Below are 11,379 nucleotides of genomic sequence, written 5' to 3'. Positions count from 1 at the left end.
CCAATAGCTGACTGTGAGCACCCACTTCTGTGTTTGCCAGGCACTGGCATAGCCTCACAATAGGCCACTATATCAGGGTCCCTTCAGCAGAATCTTGTTGGGATGTGCAATACTATCTGGGTTTGGTGGCTGATGATTTAAATGAGCTGCATAGGTCTAAAATCTTATACAACAGTTTAAGTCTAATATACAGTATGTTATAACCAAAATAACCTTATTTTTAAAAATCAATATATAAAGATTTATAACAATGTAACTAAAATATAACTTCGATCCTGAAACAATATACAAAGATCCATACCAATATAAGATTATTGGTTTATAGAATACCAATACTTTTGTATAAGTGTAGATTCAATAATCTACCCCATTTTCTCTTTATTTCTATATTTCCTATTATTTTATATTATACCCATATGCTCTCCCTTCTCTTTGTCCTCTTCCCCCTATTTATCAAAGAAAGTATAGAGAAAATAAAAAGAAAGAGAGAAGTCCCTAAGTCTAATCTCCTATACCTTGAATTCTCCATGATCAAGACTACTTTAACAACTTGCAACCAAAACCACTACACAAAAACAAACATGCATAATCCACTGAATCAATGAAAATCCATCCATTCATCCACTCTGCCTTTTGGGAATAGGGTGCCATTCTCTTAAAATTATTTCTAGTGATTTGGCGGTGTAATTTTCCCTTTTTTGTGGGGTGATCCCAATGGACATTAGGAAAATGATAATGTGTTAAGAACACTAAATGTAATGTTTGTTGTCTAATCTCTACATGCTGTGAAAATGTAAGTTTAAATAAAATCCAAATTGGAACAGTCTGAAAGTCTGGATGAAGTGAGGTAGTTGCTTTGAAGATGTCCTGGAAGCATGTTTTGATGAAACAGTAATTGAGGCAGTCTGTGATACTGGATCACTTGTGATACTTGTTTTGTCCTCATTGGTGTCTGGTCCTTTTGCATTGAAAATACATGAGCTTGACATGTAATACAGATTTCTGCACTAACATATATATGGGATATGCAATGAGTGCAGTTCAGTTAAAGATGATTATCTTTTCTTTGTTTAAGCAAGTGAACATCATTTGCCTTTCTTAGTTTAAATTCTATAGCCAAACTGCACTGTAAGTCTCCATCTATGCCATATGAAAAAATGGCATGTCATAATAAGTCATGCGAACTCTGTAGCCAATAAAAATTTGGTTATATATAGATATTAAAGTATCAGACAGTTTCAGAGCTGTTCTCATGTAGAACAATCATTGTATACATTACCTTCTTTGTTGATCTTGCCAGTCTCTTTCTTTCTATTTGTAGCCAAGATCTTCAAGGGGACCACCCCGCTATATCTTCTTATCAATTTGAATGGAATTCAGAGTTTTTCTTCTTCTGTTGAAACAAGAGCATTTTCTCTTCACCAATTCAACACATTTCCTGCCTTCCATTTTACATTATAATCTATCTCTGGAGGCTTTTGTTACCCCTTTCTGTTTATTAGGCATCTCTTTCTAAGACCTGTTCTTGTATCCATTAAGTCTTTGATCTTTCTTGAGTTTTTTGATTTATCAATTGAAGCTGCTCTTGTTTGGATATCTGGGTTTTTAAGCCTAGTTTTGGAACCCTTTTGCTTAACTGTATTGTGGATGAGTTTCTCCACTGTTGATCTGAAATGGCTGACTAGAATTTGATATCAGGACCTCTCGGTGCACTTCCAAATAAGGGGTTAGTTACCTTGTTTTTTCCTTGTTGATCTATATTCATTAGTCCAGTGATCAGTTTTTGCCACATCATCTTCATATTTTAGAAGGGTGAGGCATTCTTTTTAATTATCTCTACAGAGAACATTTTTCCTACAAACATCTTGTCAACAATCTTTAGATGACTCATGTGCAAGAAGCATATGGTCACCCTTTCCATATCTTCTACATTTCCTAGCAAACTTTCTCTTTGGAATATTATTATAGAAGTTGTAATCCTTAAGAACTGTTTACCTTCCTTTAGGGTATGATCCTATATTTCACTGCCACAGCAATGGGCTTTTGTGCTGTAATTTTTCTGTCTAACCATAACTGAATTGTAATATTAAGCTTTATATACACAGTAGTTTTAATCCATTAATAAACAGGTATGGATTTGGCTCTTAAAAGTCTAATGGCATTCTTCCATGCAGCGTTAGCACTGCAAAAGCTAAAGATTCAACTAAAATTTCTCTAGCAGTTGGATTTGATATTGCTCTATATAGAGCAGTAGTTAATCTTTGTAAAACATCAGTGAGTCATTTGAAATGATTCAGTTTGTCCCAGTTTTTCAACTTTGTCTAAAGCATTTACAGTTATTGTACAACATTACTTTAGGACTGCATCATCAAGGGTAATCTATACTCTCAATTCTGAATATGGGCCTTCACCTGGTAATTGATCCTTAACAATATCAATGCCTCTAGTCTTTTTCATTGCTCCAGGATTGAAGCCTTATCATTCCACCATGCCAGCCAATTTAATTGACTTTAGAATGACTATTATCAAATCCCTCTAATAATTTAGAGTTATACAATTATTTGTAGCCCAGTTATTCGGTATCTATTTGACATATGGTGAGTGTAAGATAAACTCATTAAGGCTTCCTTAAATCCTACCATTTTAAGTCTTTTGTCTCTATAGGTTGTCACTCAAATTTTGGAAATCCCCATGGATTTCCCTCTTTGCCTGCTAATTTCTTTATCAAGGTTTAGAAAACAATTTTAGGTTTCTTAACAGATACGGACTGCTGTGAAGTCGTCTTACAAGGTGGCTTTGCATGTTGTGGCCCTCCTTCCTCTGTCTCTAGTTCAGCATCAATTTCAATATTATTTAGATTTTTTTTGTTAATTTTCTTCTGAAACTTTTTTTTCTATTTTTATCCTCTTCGTTTTTCCTGCATCATTATCATCTTTGTATCTTTTTCATCCTTCATTATAAAGCTTTCTAATTTTTCTTCTAAAGTTTGTTTCCAAACTTTAATTTTTCTCCTCATATCTCTGATAGTTTAGCAGTTTTCTCGGTCTGATCTATAAATTTTTGCAAAATTTCCTCTGAAGCTTGTTTCTAAATTAGCATTTTCCTCAGTAAATTTTCCATCCGAAGTTTTTCCAAATTTTAATTTTCACATTTTCTTTCATCTCAGACTTTTTAGCATTATATATTTATAGTCTGATCTATAAATTTTTGTAAAATTTTCTAAAGCTTTCTCCTTTGAGAAGACTTATAAAACCAGAATGATTAAGAAAAAATTTGAGGATTATTAATGTGATAATAGTAATAATCAGTAATATGATCTCTCTTTTCTATTTCTGTCTTGGATCCATTTAAAGAGCATTAGACAAATACCAAGACCTCAGTGTTATTGTATCTCTCATTATTTTTTGTTGTTGTCGTTGCTGCCTATAGTCTTTATTGGAGTTATAGAAAAAGAATCCCCCAAAATGAAAAAGTACATTATGTACAAAACTACTTTCACTCAGGAGGAAGGTTCTGCTCGCCTCTTTAACATGCAGTGCTTTTAACTGTAGCTGCAGGCTCCACTGTCCTTTCTGCTGTTGTCTGGCTCTCAGCCTGATTGTCAGCTTCAGCCTCCAAGTTTCCTGAAACTTCATTTCCAGCAGAGACAGCATCCACACTGCCTCCATTCTCCTCTGGCTTTGGTTTAACTTTCTTTGCATCATCTTTCTGGCAACTCTCTTCCTCTGGTTTCATCTTCTTTCTGACAAGATGGGAAATATCAGTCAGACAGTTTGATGAGGAAGTTCCATTTGTTGGTTTTCTTCTGGCTATGATGGATACTGAGGCCCCGGCTCCAGGAGGAATGAAACCCGAAGAAGAGTTCTCCACCAGAGTAGCTTTCAGGGCAAGTTCAGCTACATTCCCACTCCACTGAGATTCCTTTGCATCTTCTATCTTTTCTCGAATTTCAGGTAGCAGTTCTTTCGGCTCTTCAATTTCTTTCTCACATTCAGTAATTGATCCTTCGGCCTCCTTCATCTGTTCATGTGGTACAGCCATTCTCTTCTCAGTGACTTCAATAGATTTTCAAACTGTGCTACCACCTCATCATACTGAGAGTTGAAACTATAGGCCAAACTCAACTGGTAGTGAGTCTCTGCCAGGAGACGATCTTCCAAACACTGTTCTCTCAGGCTCATGCAAGCCTGAAACTCCTCCACAGCTTGGATATCATTCTTATATAGATCTTTCTCTTGCTCGGTTAGAGTCATACCAAGATATCCTTTGCCATGTTTCTGAAAGGCTTCAGGCCTTCATCCTTGGGTTGTTGGGCCCACAGAAGGTTAGCCTGTTTTCCTACTGACCACCTGCTATTCATAGCACCCTGTTCTCCACAGCACCAGCATTTTTACAAACAAAGAACAAACAAGCAAAAAACAAGCAAACAAAATAAAACTGAAAAATGTCTACTCTCCAAATTGCCTCTCTGCAGTTATTTTGTCCTTTCCAGGTATTTTGCTAAAAAACAAAACAAACAAAAAAAAACAAAAACAAAAACAAAAATACAACAAAAAAAACTTGCCAATTAAAAAAGAAAAGAAAAGGGAAAGAAACGAAAAGAAAAGAAAAGAAAAGAAAAGAAAAGAGAGGAGAGGAGAGGAGAGGAGAGGAGAGGAGAAGAGAAGAGAAGAGAAAAGAAAAGAAAAGAAAAGAAAAGAAAAGAAAAGAAAAGAAAAGAAAAGAAAAGAAAAGAAAAGAGAAAAGATCCTGCTTCCCAGCTCTTTACCCAGGCTCATTGTTGCTGCTGCTCTGGGAAGCTTTTCACATTGGGGGCCTGACTTAGGCTTCAGTCTGCTCTTGCTCCTTTAAAAAGAGACCAGGCCTCCTGCTAAGCTAGGCTAACTTTCCCCCGCCTTTTACACGAGTCTCTGTCTAATAACTAAATAGAAAATTCAAAAGTTTGAATTACATACCTTCCATGTTGAATACCATTTATAAAAGCCAAGGTTTTCCTCCTGGCCCCTGGCTCTTGGAATAAGGACTCTGAGACTCAAATACATTTATAAATAGCTAGGCCATAAGCTTTGTATAGTCTCTGATTAGATCATAACTTAATATTCCATTTATTCTAAGCTAAGTTCTGCCAAAAAAGGCTGGTTTTCTCTTCTTACTATTCATGCTTCTGTTGTCTTCCATATTCCTGGACAGATCCATGCCTGGCTCTATCCCAGAATCCTTTCAGCCTACTGGATGTCCCACCCTCTATTACATCATTTCCTATAAGCCATAGGGGTGTGTGTGTGTGTGTGTGTGTGTGTGTGTGTGTGTGTTGTAGTTCTGTTTTTATTGACAAGTGATACAACCATACAGTACAAAAGAGATTCTAAAATAGAGTACAAAAGAGGCAGAAAGAGGAGAGGACACCAAGAGAAAAAGGCCTTCAAAATCAACATTACCAAAGGGCACAAGGCCTCATGGCTCTACTCCAGATAGGTAGGTAGGTAGGTAGATAGATAGATAAATAGATAGATAGATAGATAGATAGATAGATAGATAGATAGATAGATAGATAGATAGACAAATTTCAAATTTCAAGTTTAACATTTATATGGGATGCCTGAGTATGCAAGTTAGTAGATCTCTGATTATATTTGCTAGCTTTTGGTTCTTCTGTTGTTTTTTCCTTCTACAACTTTGATCTGCTAATTCTGTTTTATCTTGTGTTTTATTATGTTATATTTTATTATTACCTCCTAGAACCTCTTCTTTTCTTTTGAGAGGCAGAACGGGAGTAGCTCATGCTGAGAAAGGACTTAGTGAGGAACTGGGAGAAGTAGAAGGAGGGGAAATTTCAATGAGGATATATTATATAAGAAAAGAACCTATTTTTAATTAAAGGAAAAATCACAAAAGACAATAGTTTTAGCCAGCACTTTTTCCTGGGCATTACAATACAGAGCCAACAGACAAGATGTACTTGTTGGTATAATAATAGCAAAACTGTTTATAGCAGTAAGAAATCACTCTTTTGATTGAACTTTTGAGCCTCTTATCAAGACAGAACTCATGCCTGGTACTATAACTGTGATCTAATCCACGGCTAGGAAGCCATAGCCTTAGGGGAGAATCAATTAAAGCTGCTTTGCTAAATGGTCTTGTTATAAAACATTCTTTTACATGTCATGGTTATATTTGAAAGATTTTGTTGCCTCCATTCCTGATCCGACAAGCCTCTTGGCAGAGAATAGTAGTGAAGTGATTAATGTTGAAACTCATAACTGTTCAGTGTGTTGAGAACAAATAACGTGCTTGAGTACAGAGGCGTAGATGGAGGTTTTTATAAACCTCCTTCCCAAGGCTTAGCAAACACTGTGGAAAAGGAGACTAAAGAATCTGATAGCAGCTAGAGGATAGGTAGAAGTGTTACAAGTGCCTGAAGAGTTAGAGAAGGAGTTGATGCCTATTGAGGAAGGGAAAGTCACTTTTCTTTGGGGACAAACCAGAGGTAGATTTCTCATACTCCAGTGGGTGAAGCCATACCAATTCTCACCTAAACAACACTAATTGGACTTAATAGTTTATGAAAATATTTTTTTAAAAAACAAGAACATAAGATTGTAAGGGTGATATGTTGGTAAAGCTCAGGAGACATGGAAGAAGGGAATATTGGGTAGATATAAGCACAATATATTATATATGTCTGTGAAATTTTCAAAGGATAAAATATAATGAAAATTAAGAAGTATCTTTATGGAGTAAAAATAAAACATAACAGTTAACTGAAATTTAGCAAAATTTTAGTGAAGCCAGGTTATTTGACCTATGACTACAGAATGGAAATAATTCAAAAGGAGGATTATGACAGATGCAAGTCTGAGTTCAGAGAGCATGACTGGAATTCCTAGACTTTTATTACTACCATAATGCAAGAGGATAGTTATAGGCAGAGATTGGTTTTTAAAGATTGAAATAGCTGAGCATGGACTTATCACAGAACTGGGATATGGTTCTGGTTTTGGTCCTTTATATATTATAAGATTTCTGTGTAGGCTCTGTCTCCCCCATGTCACCAGCAAGTTGGAAAGATTATGTTTTATTTTCCATTGTTACTACTTTCCTTTATTTGTTAGTCTCTGAAATTCACCCTATACCCCATTTCTCACCCTCCTACCCCAATCTCCTACTGTATTCCCTGAAACTTCTTTGAGATGTATAGGTGGATAGTCTGTATTCTATAGATTCTTCCGTACTATTTAAGGGCATTAACTCTGCCTAAAAGTTACCAAGAGTTTCTCTTCAGATTGGAGAGAAATCTCCATTTTAAGTATAGATCTTTTGGCCTGCACCATGTTGGAAACATTGTTGCTACAAATAACCTGCAAAAATGGTTTCCTGTTTATTTTAGTAAAGAAAATTTAAGTTTAGAATACAAGGGCCAAAAGTACAGTCTAGAATCAAAAGTATAAACTTTTGACTTCTGGAGACAAGGGTTGTTTTTCCCCAAAGCCAGTTCCTCCTGTATCCAAGGAGAGGACCTAGTTTTGACCTTCATACACCTTAGAGGAGAGATTTGAGTTACCTTAACCATCTCCTTTAATTCTATTAATCTTTTTTTAATTTTTGTGTTTTATTAATCCAAAAGCAACATGTTTTTTGTTGCCATTTCATATATTGGCTGTGCCACATTTTTGTATCAGAGAATCCAAGCTTTACTCTTGTGCTTGATAACAACTCTAGGATTCTCCTGTATATATAGTGGTACAAAACATGGGGTGTATTTGTCCATAAAATGTTAAAAGTTCATATATAAATAAAACTTGCATATGTTCCTACCCAGGCATATTCATTTTAATGCTGGTTGTCCGCATTTAAGATTCCTAACTTAGTAGTGTCAGATAGATTTGGAGTCAAATCATCCTTTTCTTTATAAAGAGAATGTGAGTGACAAAGAGGTTTTAGAAAGAGTCCTGTAGTTGATGAAGCATCCAGAAATTCAATTTTTTTCTTTGGTATAATTTAAAAGTAAGCATGGAAATGATATACACAGTAAATATCTTACCCTCTTTAAAACTTGAAAGGAAATTTCAATGTGACACACAAGAAGAATCTAGAGTCCTTTAAGGAGTGTCCTTTAGGTGACTCCAGATACAAATGTATTTATAAAATATATATATGGAAAGTCTGTGGGGTGAAGAATATTAGGTTCTATACTCTTCAAGCCTTGTAGAAGAGAAATGGTTACCATGGAAGTAATAGTGTTTTCATACTAGGAAAAATGGTGATATTTTGGGGAGCTTGAAAGTCCACCCAGTTGGAAATATATGTCAGGAGACTGAATTGAGAAGAACACTTTAAGTAGGCTTTGTTGAAGCTCTATGCTATCAAAATGCCATTATTTGGTAGAGGTGTGCAAAAGGCTTGTCCCCACTACTGTTGATTGTATGATGAATTTCAAGTGTAAGTTCTCAATATTCTTTTTTGACCTTTTGTTTCTCTCTAGTTCAATGATATGGCCCATAAAAGGAGCTTTCCAATTTGGGTAATCAAGCCTTGGGCCACATTCCACTAAGATATAGATGGTTTTACATACAGTGGATAATAAATCTTATAAAGGATGACCATTCCCTTCATATAGACCAGGAGTCATGTTAGAGACAGTTGTTCCTCAAGTGGTTATTGTACATTAAGACCAAGCCAGCAATCACAGGAGTTGATGCAGTCTGACTTTGTTTAATGTCAGAATCTGGAGAAGTCTTATTTCTTTAAAGGGGGGGGGGAATAAAAGCAAGAGAAATGGAATTAAGTTTTAGGATCATGATTTCTAGGGAGCCACAGGAAGCCATGGCACTGGGCATTTCAAGACACCCAAGTCAACTGTACCAATTATCATATTTTCCAAGAAAAGTTTGAGGGATCCTACCAGGTCACAGATATGTTTTCCTCTAGTAGAAATAACAGGGTTATAGTTTCAGGTTATTTTTTCCCCCTGGAGTTATGAATCAACTGTCAACTCCCAGCCATTTGACAGCCTTGTTAGTGCTCAGGACCACAGGTAGATACTCTTCCCTTTTCCAGGCCTAGGGAGGACATGATTTCCAGAGATTACTACCTTTGCTCGCATGTCATTTACACTCCATGATATATCCTTTCTCCCATTTTTTTCTGTGGCACTTCCTTGAATTCACTTAGGTCTAATATATATGGGAGGGCGAGTCATCTGATAGGCCTCTAAGTTCAAGGCCATATCTAGTTTGAAGAAGCCCTTCCATATACACACACAGGGTTTGAGTTAGGTGTTAGATTTTGGAGCTGTTCTAACTAGAATGGGGGGTGACAAATGACAATTTAGACATTTTTCAGAGTTCTCTTAGCAAAATATTACAGTGACCATAATAGTAGGGCCCATCCTTTCCAAGTGTCCAATGTCTCTGGTCTCAAAGCAAAATGTAGGGAACATTTCATTCTTAGAACCTTAGTCATACATTGGGTCAACTGTGATTTCAAAAATATTCCCTTGTGACTCTGTCAGTAGTTTGTGAGGTAATACTTGAGTATAATTATTTAAAAACTGTATTTGCTAATCCTGTGGCCTCATTAGTGTTAATGAGAAACACCTCTATCAAGACAATGACTATATGTGGTATCTAAAAATCATCAAATATTTGAAGGCAATACATGGAGACATATGAGTAAAGTCTGTTGTCATTTCTCACCTGAATAAATGCCTCTACTCTGGACTGTTTCTAGGAATGGAGAGGAAGAGACTGGCCATACTCGCTATGTGCATGAAGAGTACAGTCCTGACACATGTTATTTACTGTGATGGTTAATCCATGTCTTACAACAGTCAAGTTATCATTTCTGGAGCTAGGGGGGGCAGATTTCTCTCCAAGTAGAATGAAAAATATATTCTCTTAACTCTCTTACACAGGAAAAATGCACACTATTTTCTTCATAGATCCATGACTTCCTTTAGGTCCCTTTTGTTACAGAGATGATTCATTCATTCTCCTGGGGCATATACTTTAGCTCTAGAACATTTGTCTTAACAGGAAACAGTGTTAATTCCATGGGTATCTGTAAGTCTGCCTTTGCCTTTCTGTCAGCCTATTTCACTAAGTATATTACAAATATCTTTTTGATGACCTTTGAAGTGGATGGTGAGTACTTGATTGGGAATTGGATAACTTCTAATAGATTTTGAATCGCCTCTTTACATTTTATAAGAAACGTGCTCACTGTTGATAGATCTTCTTTCATGGTAGGTATGAAAGATCATGAAGGTAAAGGAATACTTTAAATTAGTGTAGCTAGGTCTTCAACAGGAAAAAGCATACCAACTTGTTGTTTAGTGTCAAATAGTCAGCCCTAAAATATACATATAAGTAGCAATATTCAGACTGAAGACTATATATGTCTATACAAATAGGCATACAATAATAATTAGTGAAAGAAGGTTATAATTTGAGTGAAAGTGGGAGGGTGTGGTGATTTGAATATGCTTGGATCAGAGAGAGGCACTATTAGGAAGTGTGACATTGTGAGAAGAAGTGTGCCACTGTGGGGTTTGTCTTTGAGAGACTTTCCTTATAGTTGCCTAGAAACCATTATTCAGTTTGCCTTCGAAACAAAATGAAGAATTCTCAGCGCCTCCAGTGCCATGCCTGCTTGGTTGCTACCATGCTCCAACCTTGATGATAATGGACTTAACTTCTTAACCTGTAAGACAGCCTCATTTAAATGTTGTTCTTTATAAGAGTTGTCTTGGTCGTGGTATCTCTTCATTGCGATGCAAACAGAAACTAAGACAGATGGGTTTGAGGGACGGTTTCAAAGGAAGAGAGGGAAAGGAGAAAAGTAATCATATTATAATCTAAAAAATAGTGACAAGAAAAAAGTAGTGCAGATATTACTATTTTTTCTTTTGTCCAGAATGAATCCCCTCTTTCGAGTACTTAGTACAGTCATTTGTGCCAAGGTAGAAGTGGGATTTGAAGGCTTGGTTACTCTTTCTGGCTGACCATTCTATTCCCTTCCTTCATTTATGTTTAAGCATAGCTGTTCACATCAGCAATGTATATACCCTCTTATTTATCTAGGAATTGGTGAAACAAGTCAGTCTGACTGGAACAGATTGAGGAGATATTCTCTGTATACAGTGTCTTAGTTACTTTTATTATGAAGAGACACCATTAGGCAACTTAGAAAAGAAAACATGTAATTTTTGGCTTGCTTCCATTTTCAGAGGGTGAGTCCATGATAATCATGATGGCAAGTATGACAGCAGGCAGGCATGGTGCTGATACAAGGAGTTGAGATCTTAGATCTAATCTGCAAGTTGTGGACAAAGAGAAAAGAGAGAGAGAGAGAAAGGGAGAGAGAGACAGAGAGGGAGAG

The 11,379-nt window shown here is 36.2% G+C and overlaps 1 pseudogene; it reads right to left on the bottom strand.

Annotated features, from left to right (window-relative positions):
- Positions 1-3,525: 3,525 nt before the first annotated feature.
- Positions 3,526-4,253, bottom strand: LOC110316824 (annotated as a pseudogene).
- Between the last annotated feature and the right edge of the window lie 7,126 nt (positions 4,254-11,379).

The sequence above is a fragment of the Mus pahari genome, chromosome 2 (assembly GCF_900095145.1).
Source record: "Mus pahari chromosome 2, PAHARI_EIJ_v1.1, whole genome shotgun sequence".
NCBI classification, from domain to species: domain Eukaryota; kingdom Metazoa; phylum Chordata; class Mammalia; order Rodentia; family Muridae; genus Mus; species Mus pahari.
This window is presented reverse-complemented; position numbering and strand designations above follow the sequence as displayed.